The sequence below is a fragment of the Microtus oregoni genome, unplaced genomic scaffold (assembly GCF_018167655.1).
Source record: "Microtus oregoni isolate MIOR12 unplaced genomic scaffold, Mior012 000092F_002, whole genome shotgun sequence".
NCBI lineage: Eukaryota > Metazoa > Chordata > Mammalia > Rodentia > Cricetidae > Microtus > Microtus oregoni.
Genome location: NW_024544603.1, coordinates 43,927 through 56,970, shown reverse-complemented (window position 1 = coordinate 56,970; position 13,044 = coordinate 43,927). Strand labels below are relative to the sequence as shown.

Genomic DNA, 13,044 nt, shown 5'->3' with positions numbered 1-13,044 from the left:
AAAACAAAAAAAAAGGGGGAAGAAGGGCTGGAGAGATGGCTCAGAGATTAAGAGCATTGCCTGCTCTTCCAAAGGTCCTGAGTTCAATTCCCAGCAACCACATGGTGGCTCACAACCATCTGTAAAGAGGTCTGGTGCCCTCTTCTGGTCTGCAGACATGCACACAGACAGAATATTGTATACATAATAAATAAATAAATATTAAAAAAAAAGGGAAGAAGAAAAAAGAGAAGAGATGAAGGAGGAGAATAAAGAAAGGAAAAAGAAAGAAAAAAATACAGACCAATTTTTTGATGAACACAGATGCAAAAATTCTTAACAAAATGCTTACAAACTGAATTCAGGTATACACTGAGAAGATTACACATTATAACCAAATGGGCTTCATCCTAGAAAGGCAACATTGTTACAACATACATAAACCAATAAATGGAATACAAACAAACTCAAGGACAGAAATTACATTAATTATTTAAACTGATGTTTAAAACACATTGGACAAGTTCGACAAGTTTTTGTGATAAAAGCTCTGGAGACTGTAGGAACAGATGGAAAACACCTCAAAATAATAAAGGTTATATACCAACATGTTATTATAGCCAACATTATATTAAATGGAGACATACTGAGCATTTCCTCTAAAATCAGGAATGAGATAAGGAAAGTTGCCCACTCTCCTCTACCTGTTTTCTACAGTGTCAAAGTCTTAGCTGTAGCAATTAGACAAGAGACATAAAAGGGGTAATAGGAAGGGGAAAAGCGACACTCTTTTCTGAGACCCACTATGTAGCCCTATGGAACTTGCTATGTAGACCAGGTGGCCTCACACTCATGGAGATCTGCCTGACTATGCCTACTGAGTGCTAGGATCAGAGCTGTGTGCCACCACACCCAGCCCATTTCCTGTTTTTAAGTTTTTGAAGAAAGAGTCTTTTGATGAAGCTCAGACTGTCCTAGAACTCATGGAAATCTTCCTGTCTCGGCTCTCAAGTGTTAGATTACAGGTATGGGCTACCAACCACACTTGGTGACTCACATCGTTTTTATGTTTGTTCATTTTGGCCAGAGAGTTCAGTTTGCCTTTGTTCAACAGTCAGCAATTTCTCTTTTCCTGGTGGTACTGGGGATGGAACCCAAGGCTTTACATATGTTAGGCACATACACCAACACTAAGCCCCATCCCTAGTCCCAATTATCTTATCATCCTGTTCTGGGGTGTTTTGACTCTTTTCAATGTATGCCATAGGCATTTAGGTATTCTTATCTGTGGCCCAGATCTAAGTCAAATACCATTTATTGCATGAATGACTTAAGCTTCAAATATGATTTAGAAGCAATAGTGTCTAATACTCTGACTTCTCTTGTTGATTTTTATCTTACACCATTAAGCAGGAAAAATGTTCAGGATTCTCAACAATAACCTTTTAAAAAAATATAATTACCTAGGGCAAGCAGAGAAACTGCATGAGTCAGAAATAGCTTTTAACCTGCAAGCTAATAATTTAGGACTAAAAGTGACTGGCTTCTTTGGAAATTAGAAGTAACCCATCCCATCTGTGGGCATAAGTCTCCATGTCTCTTCAGTGCATCATCACCTCAGTGACATTCCTGGAGGTCTGCCCTGGATCAAGGATAACGGATGTCCTACTAGAGTTCTCAGCGGGGGCAGCAGTTTTCCCTTACTCAGACAAACTACCAGAAATAAAGTGTGAGGAGGAAAGGTCTATTTTGGTTCACAGTTTTGGAGGTTCTAAGTCATGGCCTAAGCAATCTCTAGCAGGCCGTTAGCTTTCAAAGGTCAAAAATAAGTGCTACTAGCATCATCCTGGGCAAGAATCCTTTAACATATGGATATATGGGCTAGAGAGATGGCTCAGTGGTTAAGAGTGCTTGCTGCTCTTTCAAAGGACCCAAGTTTGGTTCCTTGCATGTAGCTTCAGTTCCCAGGGGACTTAACACTAATGGTCTCTGAAAGCATCTGTACTCATAATTGCACACTCTCACACAGGCACACACATAATATAACTAAAAATACAATGAACCTTAAAAAAAGAAAGATATGGGTCTTTGAAAGCCATTCAAGATCCAAACTCAGGAAGCTGTTCTGAGATGTAGCACTGGAGATTCTATAGTGTTTGTGTGAGGACAGATCTCATCATTTCTTTTTTTTTTTTGTTTTTTTTTTGTTTTTTCGAGACAGGGTTTCTCTGCGGCTTTGGAGCCCGTCCTGGAACTAGCTCTGTAGACCAGGCTGGTCTCGAACTCACAGAGATCCGCCTGCCTCTGCCTCCCGAGTGCTGGGATTAAAGGCGTGCGCCACCAACGCCCGGCAGATCTCATCATTTCTATGCTCCAAGAGGGAACTCTGTATTGGATAGGTAATTTAACTTGTCCTGCACCCTGAGCAGGGAAATGAGGCTAAGAAGTGAAGTAGCTCCACCTCAGTCATCTCAGTTCCCACCTGAATTCACAGCTCACATACTGGTTTTGATGTCATCTTCCCACTTTTTAAAATGGGTTTTATTATATTCTAAATTTTGGTAAATAGTCTGGTCTATCAACTCACACCTCTGTTCTTGCTCCTCAAAGGAGGATAGAACAATTGTCTCCTATCTTCTCCATGGCATCCATTGCAGATTGCAACACAACTAGTGACAGCCTGGGGGATGACAGTGGTCCACATGTCAGTCTTCATCCGAGTTACTGGGACCCATGTACTGGCAGATAGCATCATAGTGGAGCTCTACAACCTGGTTCTCTCTCCCAAGTTGCACCAAAGCTTGACTCTGCACGCTGTCCCGACTCAGAAGAAGTCCCACCTGAGGAGGAATGGGGAGAGTCAGCAAAGGCAGCCTAGATCCTCAGTGATCTCCAGAGTCATTTCCAGGTGTGGGGACTCACCTTTCCAGCATGTGGTCCCAGCACCACCATCACACGGTGACCCTCTCCCTTGGGAATCAGGGTTTCCAGCATGTTTTCTGTCACGCCTACAGATGAGGTAGAAAGAAATGAGATCGCTGGGCGGTGGTGGCGAACGCCTTTAATCCCAGCACTTGGGAGGCAGAGGCAGGTGGATCTCTGTGAGTTCGAGACCAGCCTGGTCTACTAGAGCTAGTTCCAGGACAGCCAGGGCTATTAAACAGACAAACCCTGTCTTGAAAAAAACAAAACAAAAAAAACAAAAAATAAAAAAAGAAATTTTTTGGAGGAATTCCTTAAATGTGCAAGACTGAGTATCGTTATGATTTTGTTTTTGTTTTTTGAGACAGGGTCTCTTTGTGTAGCTTTGGAGCCTGTTCTGGAACTGATTCTGTAGACCAGGCTGGCCTTGAATTTACAGAGATCTGCCTGCCTCTGCCTCCCGAGTTCTGGGATTAAAGGTATGGACTACTACCAGCCAGCTTCTTTATGATTTTTAAAAAATGATATATGTATGTATGTATGTGTATATCTGCCCATTAAATAATCTCCTCTCCTCTGTGTGTGTCTTTCTTTTTTCTACTTCTTCCCTCATTCTCTCTCTTTATTGAGATACACTCTCTTTATGTAGTTTGGACTGTCCTGAAAGTCACTGAGTAGGCCCCATGCCCTCTGAGTGCTGGGATTAAAAGCATGCACCACCATTCCTGGCTTTAATTTTGTTTTTTTAAAAAATCTTTTAGAGGGTTGGAGGGATGGCTCAATGGAACAAACACTGCCTGCTCTTTCAAAGAACCCAGGTTCGATCCTCAGCATCCACAGGGCTCTCCCAACTGTCTGTTATTTCAGTCCCAGGGGATCTGATACCCTCTTCTGGCCTCCAGTAGCACTCACTGGATCCGTGTGGTGTACAGATAATACATGCAAGCCGAACATTCATGCAAACAGAATAATAAAATGACTTTACATTTTTTGTGTGTGTGGGGGAGTATACTTGTTACATTGCCTGTGTGAAGGTCAGAAAACAAATTGTCCGAGTCAGTTCTCTCCTTTCATGTGGGTCCTTGTTTTTATTTTGCTCTTTTGCTTTTTGGTTTTGGAGGCAGGATCTCATGTGTGGTTTGAGATTTGATATGTAGCTAAGGATGACCTTGAACTCTAGATCCCCCTTGGTTTTAAGAACTGCTGATATTACAAATGTACAGGTGTGATCCCATAAGACACTACACACTGCATCTTCCAAGCATATATATATTGCTTAACTGTATTTCCATCCAACTGGTCCAGAAATCTTTAGCCAGGAAGAACCTTGAACTTCTGCTCTTCCTGCTTCTGCCTCTCAGTTGCCTAGACTACAGACTTGCCACTAAGGCCAGCAAGACCCTTTTTATCTTTTTTGTTTGTTTCTCTTTTTCTGAGACAGAGTTTCTCTGTGTAACAATTCTGGCTATCCTGGAACTTGTTTTATAGAACAGGCTGACTTTGAACTCACAGACGTCTACCTGCCTCTGCCTCTCCCGTGCTGGGACACACTTTGTCAAAGTCAAGAAACCAGATGCTGGAGAAAAGATTCAGTGGTTATGATGAATGAGTCCATTCAATTCACAGCACCATATGTAGCTCACAACCATCTGATGTCCCCTTCTTTCTTCAATAGGCACCGCACATGTGCACATACACACATACAAATAAAAAAATAAGTCTATTTGGGGCTGAGAGATGACTCAACAGTTAAGAGTACTTGTTCTCCAGAGGACCTGGGTTCTCTTCCCAGAAACCACATGGTGACTTACATCCATCCATAACCCCAGTGCCAGGGGATCTGACCCCCTCTGCTTACTTCTGAAGGCTTCTACCATGCATGTAGTTCACATGCATACATGCAGGCAAAACATTTATACATACACATTTTTAAAAATTTTTCTTGAGCTCTACATTTTTCTCTGCTCTCCTCCCTGCTTCTCCCTTCCCCTTATATCCTCTCCGAAGGGCCCCATGTTCCCAATTTACTCAGGAGATCTTATATTTTTCTACTTCCCATGTAGATTAGGTCCATGTGTGTCTCTCTTAGTGTCCTCATTGTTGTCTAGGTTCTCTTGGGTTGTGATCCTCTGTTGAGAGTTCTTTGTTTAGATCTGTACTCCAATTTTTTTATTGTATTAGTTGTTCTTTTGATAAACAATTTCTTGATTTCTTTGTATATTTTGGAGATCAGCCCTCTGTCTGATGTGGGGTTGGTAATCTTTTCCCATTCCATAAGCTGTTTTGTCTTGTTGACCATGTCCTTTGCTTTACAGAAGCTTTTCAGTTTCAGGAGGTCCCATTTATTAATTGTTTCTCTCAGTGTCTGTGCTGCTGGGGTTATATTTAGGAAGTGGTTCCCTGTGCCAATGCGATCAAGTGTACTTCCCACTTTCTCTTCTTTAAGGCTTAGTGTGCTTAAATTTATGTTGAGGTCTTTGATCCATTTGGACTTGAGTTTTGTGCATGGTGATAAATATGGGTCTATTTTCATTCTTCTACATGATGATATTCAGTTGTGCCAGCACCATTTGTTAAATAGACTTTCTTTTTTCAATTTGATATTTTTTGCTTCTTTGTCAAAAACCAGGTGTTTGGCCGGGCGGTGGTGGCGCACACCTTTAATCCCAGCACTTGGGAGGCAGAGGCAGGTGGATCTCTGTGAGTTCGAGCCTGGTCTACAAGAGCTGGTTCCAGGACAGGCTCCAAAACCACAGAGAAACCCTGTCTCGAAAAACCAAAAAAAAAAAACCAAAAAAACCCCCCCAAAAACCAGGAGTTTGAAGGAGTGTGGATTAATATCCAGGCTTCAATTTGGTTCCATTGGTCCTCCTGTCTGTTCTTATGCCAATACCAGGCTGTTTTCATTACTGTAGCTCTGTAGTAGAGTTTGAAGTCAGGGATTGCAATGCCTCCAGACGTTCTTTTATTGTACAGGATTGTTTGGGCTATCCTGGGTTGTTTTTTTTTTTTTTTTGCTTTTCCACATGAAGTTGAGTACCATTCTTTCGAGGTCTGTGAAGAATTTTGTTGGGATTTTGCTGGGCATTGCATTGAATCTGTAAGATTGCCACTTTTACTATGTTAATTCTGTTGGACTCTAGCGTCCAAACACCGAGGAGGAGTCGCCCCCAGAGACCACCTCACACACCACAGCCAATGCAAAAGCATGAGGATTTTATTAATTCTGTCATGACAGGGTCCCCCAGCATTCGGGAAGCCGAGAGACCTCGAATAGCTTGCACAGGCTACTTTTAAAGGAGAAGGCCACAGAAGCAAGGGGGGTTGTGATTGGCTTATTCGAAAGGGCTATTACCAATAATTGGCTGGAGAGCTGTTGCCAGATCAGATGAGGTAAGAGGTCATTTTGACCCCGTTTCCCAGGGGACCGAACCAAAGCATACGTATATGGGTAATTGTTCAGGAACTGAGTACGTGTGAGTATAGCTGTCAGGTCCTTGGTTCCCGGGGAGGAGGGGAAGCACTATGGCACAGAGGCTGAGAGGACTCAGAATTGTCAAAAATGGCTTCAGGATTGTCTTAAAGTCTTACAATTCTACCAACTACCAACCCAAGAGCATGGGAGATCTTTCCACTTTCTGGCATCTTCTTCAATTTCTTTCTTTCTTTCTTTCTTTCTTTTTTTTTTTTTTTGGTTTTTCGAGACAGGGTTTCTCTGAAGCTTTGGAGCCTGTCCTGGAACTAGCTCTGTAGACCAGGCTGGTCTCGAACTCACAGAGATCCACCTGCCTCTGCCTCCCGAGTGCTGGGATTAAAGACGTATGCCACCATCGCCTGGCCTTCAATTTCTTTCTTCAAAGATTTCTCTTTACCACTGTTCTATATCATCAGCCCTTTTTAAAAATGATTTATTTAGGGGTATTGAGATGGTTCAGCACGTGTGGGCACTTGCCACCAAGTCTGACAATGACCTCTACAAGCACACCAAGGTACACATACCCCCTCCCCAAATATACACAAAATAAATCAATGTAAAACTTTATTCTTTTTTGGGACAGGATCATGCTGTGTAGTCTTGGATGGTCTGATTATTAGATAGTGCAGGCTGGGCTTGAACTCCTAGCAGTCCTTCCTCTGCCCCCTGAGTGCTAGGATTACAGGTGCGAGCCACCATGTATTATTTCCTTCTGTCCATTCATCCTTTTTTCTCAGTGTGTGTGGGGGAGGGGTGTCAAGACAGGGTTTCTCTGTAGCTTTTGGAGCCTGTCCTGGAACTCACTTTGTAGATCAGGCTGGCCTTGAACTCACAGAGATTCACTCGACTCTGCCTCTGAATGCTGGGATTAAAAGCATGTGCTACCACTGCCCGGCCACTCATCCATCCATTTTTATGCCTTTAATTTCTCCAGAGTAGGCCTTGGCACAGGGTGCTAGAAATGACACTAGTTTTTCTTTTTATGCCCTCACCTGTACCTGCAGGGGTCTTGCACTAGCCTCCCTTTGTGCCCTTGATACACTCCTGTGCCCGTCCCTTCCTGCTTTTACAGCCATGTGTGACACAGATCCTCAGAGGGTGTTTGGAGGTGTTTTTATTTCTGTGAATGTTTTGTGTTTGCATGTAGACCTGTACCAAGCGCTGGCAGAGCTCGCGGAGTTAAGAAGAGGGGTGTTAGAACTCTGGCAGTTCAAGGCCACTTGTCTACAAGTGAGTTCGAGAACAGTCAGGGATACATACTGAGACTTTGTGTCAAACAAAAACAACAACAAAACTATTTTAAATCATTAAATAAAGTAATTAAACTGATACGAAGGAGCCCAAGCTGGTGGGGCCCTTGCCTATGGATTCGTGGCCTACTGTACAGAAAGAGAGAAGTCTGACAGTAGAAAGTGTTTGCTTAAATTGAAGTGTGATGTCTTCTCCCTCAAACCTGTTTAAAGGCAAATGATTAATAAATTAAATTGAGCTGGACATGATGACCCATGCCTTTAATTTTAGAACTCAGAGTCAGAAGAAGGTGAGTCTCTGGAGGTTCCAAGCCAGCCTGGTCTACATAAGTAATCAGTCAGACATACGAACATACAAATGAGACCTTAGCGCTCTCTCTCTCTCTCTCTCTCTCTCTCTCTCTCTCTCTCTATATATATATATATATATATACATATATATACACACACATATATATATATGTATACACACACACACATATATATACATACATACATACACACACATATATAGTTTTTTCGGAGCCTGTCCTGGAACTTGTTCCATAGACCAGGCTGGCCTTGAACTCTGAGATCCACCTGTCACTGCCTGGAGCTGGGGTTAAAGGTGTGCACCACCACTGCCCGGCCTTCAAAAAATATTTTAAAAAGGTAAAGACAATCCAAGGGCCTCCTCTACCTCCTGGTTCCTATTTTAGCGAACATCTATTTACTTATCTATTACTTATACCATTAATAATATTGAGAAATTAAGGTTGTGTTTTTTTTTGTTTGTTTGTTTGTTTTACCCAGGAACTCGTGACAATCTTCTGCCTCAGCCTCCCAAGCGTTAAATCACCCCAGGTGAACAAAACTTCTGACAATCCTCTATCATTGAAACTTGAAAACAGCAGTTCTGAACCTGTGGGTTACACCCCATTTGACAAGCCTCTGTCTCCAGAACGATTTGCATTACGATTCCTAATGGTAGCAAAATGACGTAATGAAGAAGCAAGGAAACTGATTTTATGGTGGGGGGGGGGTCACCACAGCACGAGGAACTGGATCAAAGGGGCGCAGTTAGGAAGCTTGAGAGCCACTGCAGGGAAGACTACACTAGGATAACCTAAGGCCTCACCTCCTAGGCTTTTGTCCTGAAGTATACCCACTTGGCCCCACCTAGGAACCTAACAGACAATCACGGGCCCTCGGCTCCCAAATATCGGCTCTCTGCCTGCCCAGGCCCATGGGAGGCTAAGGCTCCCCCAGTAAATGGGCAGGGTTTCTTGGTTTCGTTTTTGCCGCGCAGGCGCAATGTGTTGCAACAAGCTACAGAAGCAACCCCTTGGCCTCCTCTACCACCGGCAGAGGGCGTGTATCCAGTAGCTCCTGGAGCTATAGGAGTTTGAGCTTGTGCAGGACAATTTAGCCTTGGACCCAAACGTGGGGAGAACACTCACGATTCCTCAGTCAGAAGATCTAAAGAATCCCCTCAAGATAGCACGAGCGGCTGAGCATGATGTCTCATGCTTATAATTCTAGCACAGCAGGCAGAGAGGCAATAGGATTGCCACAGGTTCCAGGCCATCCTGGTCCACATTCACGTAGCTAGTCAGGGATAAACGGTGAGACCCTGTCTTAGAAGAAAAAAAAATATCTCAGGGAGGCAAGAGGATTGTCACAACTTCCAGGCCATCCTGGTCCACATTCACGTAGCTAGCCAGGGATCACAGTGAGACCCTGTCTCAGAAGAAAAAAAATATCTCAGGGAAGCTGGGCATGGTGGCTCAAGCTGCAATTTCAGCATTTTGGAGGCAGAGACCAAGGACTGAGAGTTCAAGGCCAGGCTCAGTTATACAGGAAGGCTGAGATAAGCCTAGATTTCATGAGACCTTGTTTCAGAAGACTGTGTTGGGCTGTAGAAATGACTCAGTAGTTAAGAGCACTGGCCACTCTTCCAGAGGGCTCGAGTGTCGGTCCCAGTACCAAGGAATCTCCCAACTCTCTAACTCCAGTTCCAGGGGATCCAATGGCCTTTTCTGGCGCCAGGCATAAAGTTGTGCACAGACATACATACAAGCAAAGCAGCCATGCGCATTAAAAAATAAAATTAGTTCCAGGACATGATCCAAAGCTACAGAGAAACTCTGTCTAAAAAAGCCAGATTATGACAACAATAATAATATAAAATTAAAAAAAATTAAAATGGGTAATGGATATGCATTGGTGGGTAAAGTGCTTGATGCGCAGGTATTAGGACCTGAGTTCAGAACCCCAGCATGCATGTAAAATCTGGGCAGAGTGGTATATCTCTAATCTCAGCAGTGGGAGCTGGCAGGGGTGACAGAAGGATCCCAGGGGCTCAGTAGCCCACCATTTAGCCAAAGTGGCAAACTCTAGTCCAGTGAGAGATCCCGTCTCAACCACAATAGAGAGCCAGGTATGGGCTAGACTTTAGACTCTGGAAACAGGTAGACAGACCTCCGAGTTTTGAGGCCATTCAGGGCTGCCTAGTAGGACCCTGCCTCAAGCAAAGCAAAACTATGTACGGGGGCTGGAGAGATGGCTTAATGGTTAAGAGCATTGGCTGCTCTTCCAGAGGATCCAGGTTCTGTCCCCAGTCCCCACATGGCTGCTCACAACTGTATTTCCAGTCTCAGCACATCTGATGTCCTCTTCTGGTCTCTGAGGACTCTGCATGCATGTGATATTCAGACATAGATGCAGGCAGAACACCCATATACACAAAATAATAATACATTTCTTTTGGTTTTTCGAGACAGGGATTCTCTGTGGCTTTAACGCCTGTCCTGGAACTTGCTGTGCAGACCAGGGTGGCCTTGAACTCGCAGAGAATGGCCTGCCTTTGCCTCCTGTGTGCTGGGATTAGAAGTGTGTACCACCACACCCTGGCTGAGATGGCTCAGTCTTTAGAGCATTGGCTGTTCTTCCAACAGACATGGGTTGGATTTCCAGAACCCACAGATCCTGTTGAACCCCACCTTGGGGGAAAAATGAGAGGCCCAGTAGAATATGTCCATGTGAGCCCATCAATAAATTCTAATGAGCTGGGCGGTGGTGGCGCACGCCTTTAATTCCAGCACTCAGGAAGCAGAGACAGGAGGATCTCCGTGAATTCGAAGCCAGCCTGGTCTACAGAGGGAGTTCCAGGACAGGCTTCAAAGCTACTAGAAACTCTGTCTTGAAAAATCAAATGAAGAAAGAACTTCTAATAGGCTTTGTTTTAGACATATTCCCATATTCTGCCTTTCCCTCCTTACCTGCTTGTCCTAACTCTGGCCTTTATCCTCCTTGCATGCCTCGACAGCAGTTAAGAACTTCCTTTCCTCCCTACAGCTGGTAGTTGGTAACCTTTGGATAGTCCCTCTGGGCTGGTACTCCCCAAATGCCACACCTGACACTGAAAATTCATATGGAGCAAGCCAGACCGGCCATCACCCCAATCCCATAATGGCAATTAGGGACACCTCTTGAGAGGGGGGTAGACATTGGCCAGACAGTTTAAAGTAAAAAGGCCCCAAGGAAAAGCATATAGTTTCTTTTCTTTTTTGGCTAAAACCCAAAAATGTCTGGGCACCAAAGTGTTTTGGGAAACCTGATCTTGAATCTGGCTCCTAAACAATTCTAGAGTGACCCTTCCAGAGAGGAGAATAGTGAAATAAAGACTTTGCAAAGACAAATTTCTTTCTAGTCAAGAGAATAAAATTTTTGAACAGGGTGAAAACCTTATATTCCAGTTGGGCCTGTTCAATAGCTTTGTCAAGAAACTACCCTTTGGAAGGTATCCTGACTGTAAGTCAGTGGTTTCTTTACAGCCTAAGGGCCTTGACCTAACAGGGGTTGCCTATAAACATTGGAAAACAGATATTTACATTGCAGTTCACAACAGTAGCAAAATGACAGGAAGTAGCAACGAAAATAATTTTATGGTGTTTTGGGGGTCCCCACAACATGAGGTATTAAAGGGTCGCTGCAGGAGGAAAGTTGAGCAGCCCTGCTGAAAGCCATGTTTAGGCCATCACTCATAACAGTAATGTACTGCTGAAAGACTTTGGGGCACCTCAGCATTACTGCACCCCTTTCCTGGGAACCAACCACGCATACACTGGAGCTTTGAGTGCTTTCCATCCCCATTGTAGTCTTTCTTCAATAGACCTGGACCTGGAACTGGGGTGAGACGACCTGCAGGTGTTCCTCCTTGTAATCGCCATAACATTGATCAAGTAGAGTTAGCTGACCGTTGAATGAACTAGTCAAAATAGTTGACAAATGATTTTTGGACTTTCCCTTTGATTCTGTACTACCCCCTCCCTGATTTTGTGGTTTTTCCTTTAAAAGAGCTTGTAATAGACAAAGCAGGAGTCCTTCCTTCTCCTCTCGAGGCTGAGGGACCTCTGCCGTGGCAGAATAAAAATTCCTCGTGCTATTGCATCAACCGTGCTGAGAGTGTCTCTTGGGGCGACCTCCTGCTTGGTGGGGCTTTAGGGCCCAACACTGCTACTAGAGCCTCCAAATGATCTATGTATGCTTTCTAAGTTTGAAATAAAAAATCATAATAAAAGAAGAAATAATGAGAAAAGTTTGTTTTTTTAAATCAAAAGCAGTCAGTCCAGCAATGACTTGTATTCCCCTAATTTCCCCATTCCCCCTTGCTTTGATTAGCCAATCGTGTCAGATTGTGAAGTTAAGTTCCCACCAATGGGTATAATGCAATGCAGCCAACACCTCCACCTACAAAAAAAATAGCCATGTTTGCCCAGGTGTGCGTTCTAGCACTTCTTTTGCCACCCTCTCCTCCAAGAACTAACTTACCTAGCTACTTTATTTTTCCCTTTGAGTGTTCTTTTGTGCAAGGCGAGATTATTTATTGCCTGTTAATAACACCATGCATACCTATTTGGCTTGTTTTTTTTTTTTTTCTCGAGACAGGGTTTCTCTGTGTACCTTTGGAGCCTATCCTGGCACTAGCTCTTTAGACAAGGCTGGTCTTGAACTCACGGAGATACGCCACCACTCTGAGATTAAAGGCGTGTGCCACCACTGTCTGGCGGAACCATGTAGATCAGAATGATCTGGAACTTAAAAATCAGCCTGTTTCTGCTTCCCTAGTGCTGGGATTAAAGGGGCGCACTAACATGCACAACAGCATTGATAAATTTTAAACTGTAGTATGATGAAAGCGCCAGGCCTGGTGTGTGATCTCACTAATCTTTGACAGTAAAAACAAGCATCCTCTGCTGACTTTTGACCCGCGATCAATTTTATTTTATAATTTTTGTTTTTTGAGGCAGGGTTTCTCTGCTTAATAGCCCTGGCTGTCCTGGAACTCGCTCTGTAGAGCAGGCTGGCTTTGAACTCAACAGAGATCCGCCTGCCTCTGCTTTACGAGTGCTGGGATTAAAGGCGTGCGCCACCACC

General features: G+C 43.8%; 1 long non-coding RNA gene across 1 annotated transcript; it reads right to left on the bottom strand.

Moving 5' to 3' along the window:
- Positions 1–285: 285 nt before the first annotated feature.
- LOC121442607 lies at positions 286–10,941 on the bottom strand. Its single transcript, XR_005973575.1, has 3 exons — positions 10,887–10,941; positions 2,902–2,987; positions 286–2,819 (listed from the first exon to the last, which is right to left on the bottom strand). It is a non-coding gene; the product is annotated as an uncharacterized LOC121442607 (long non-coding RNA).
- Positions 10,942–13,044: the final 2,103 nt, after the last annotated feature.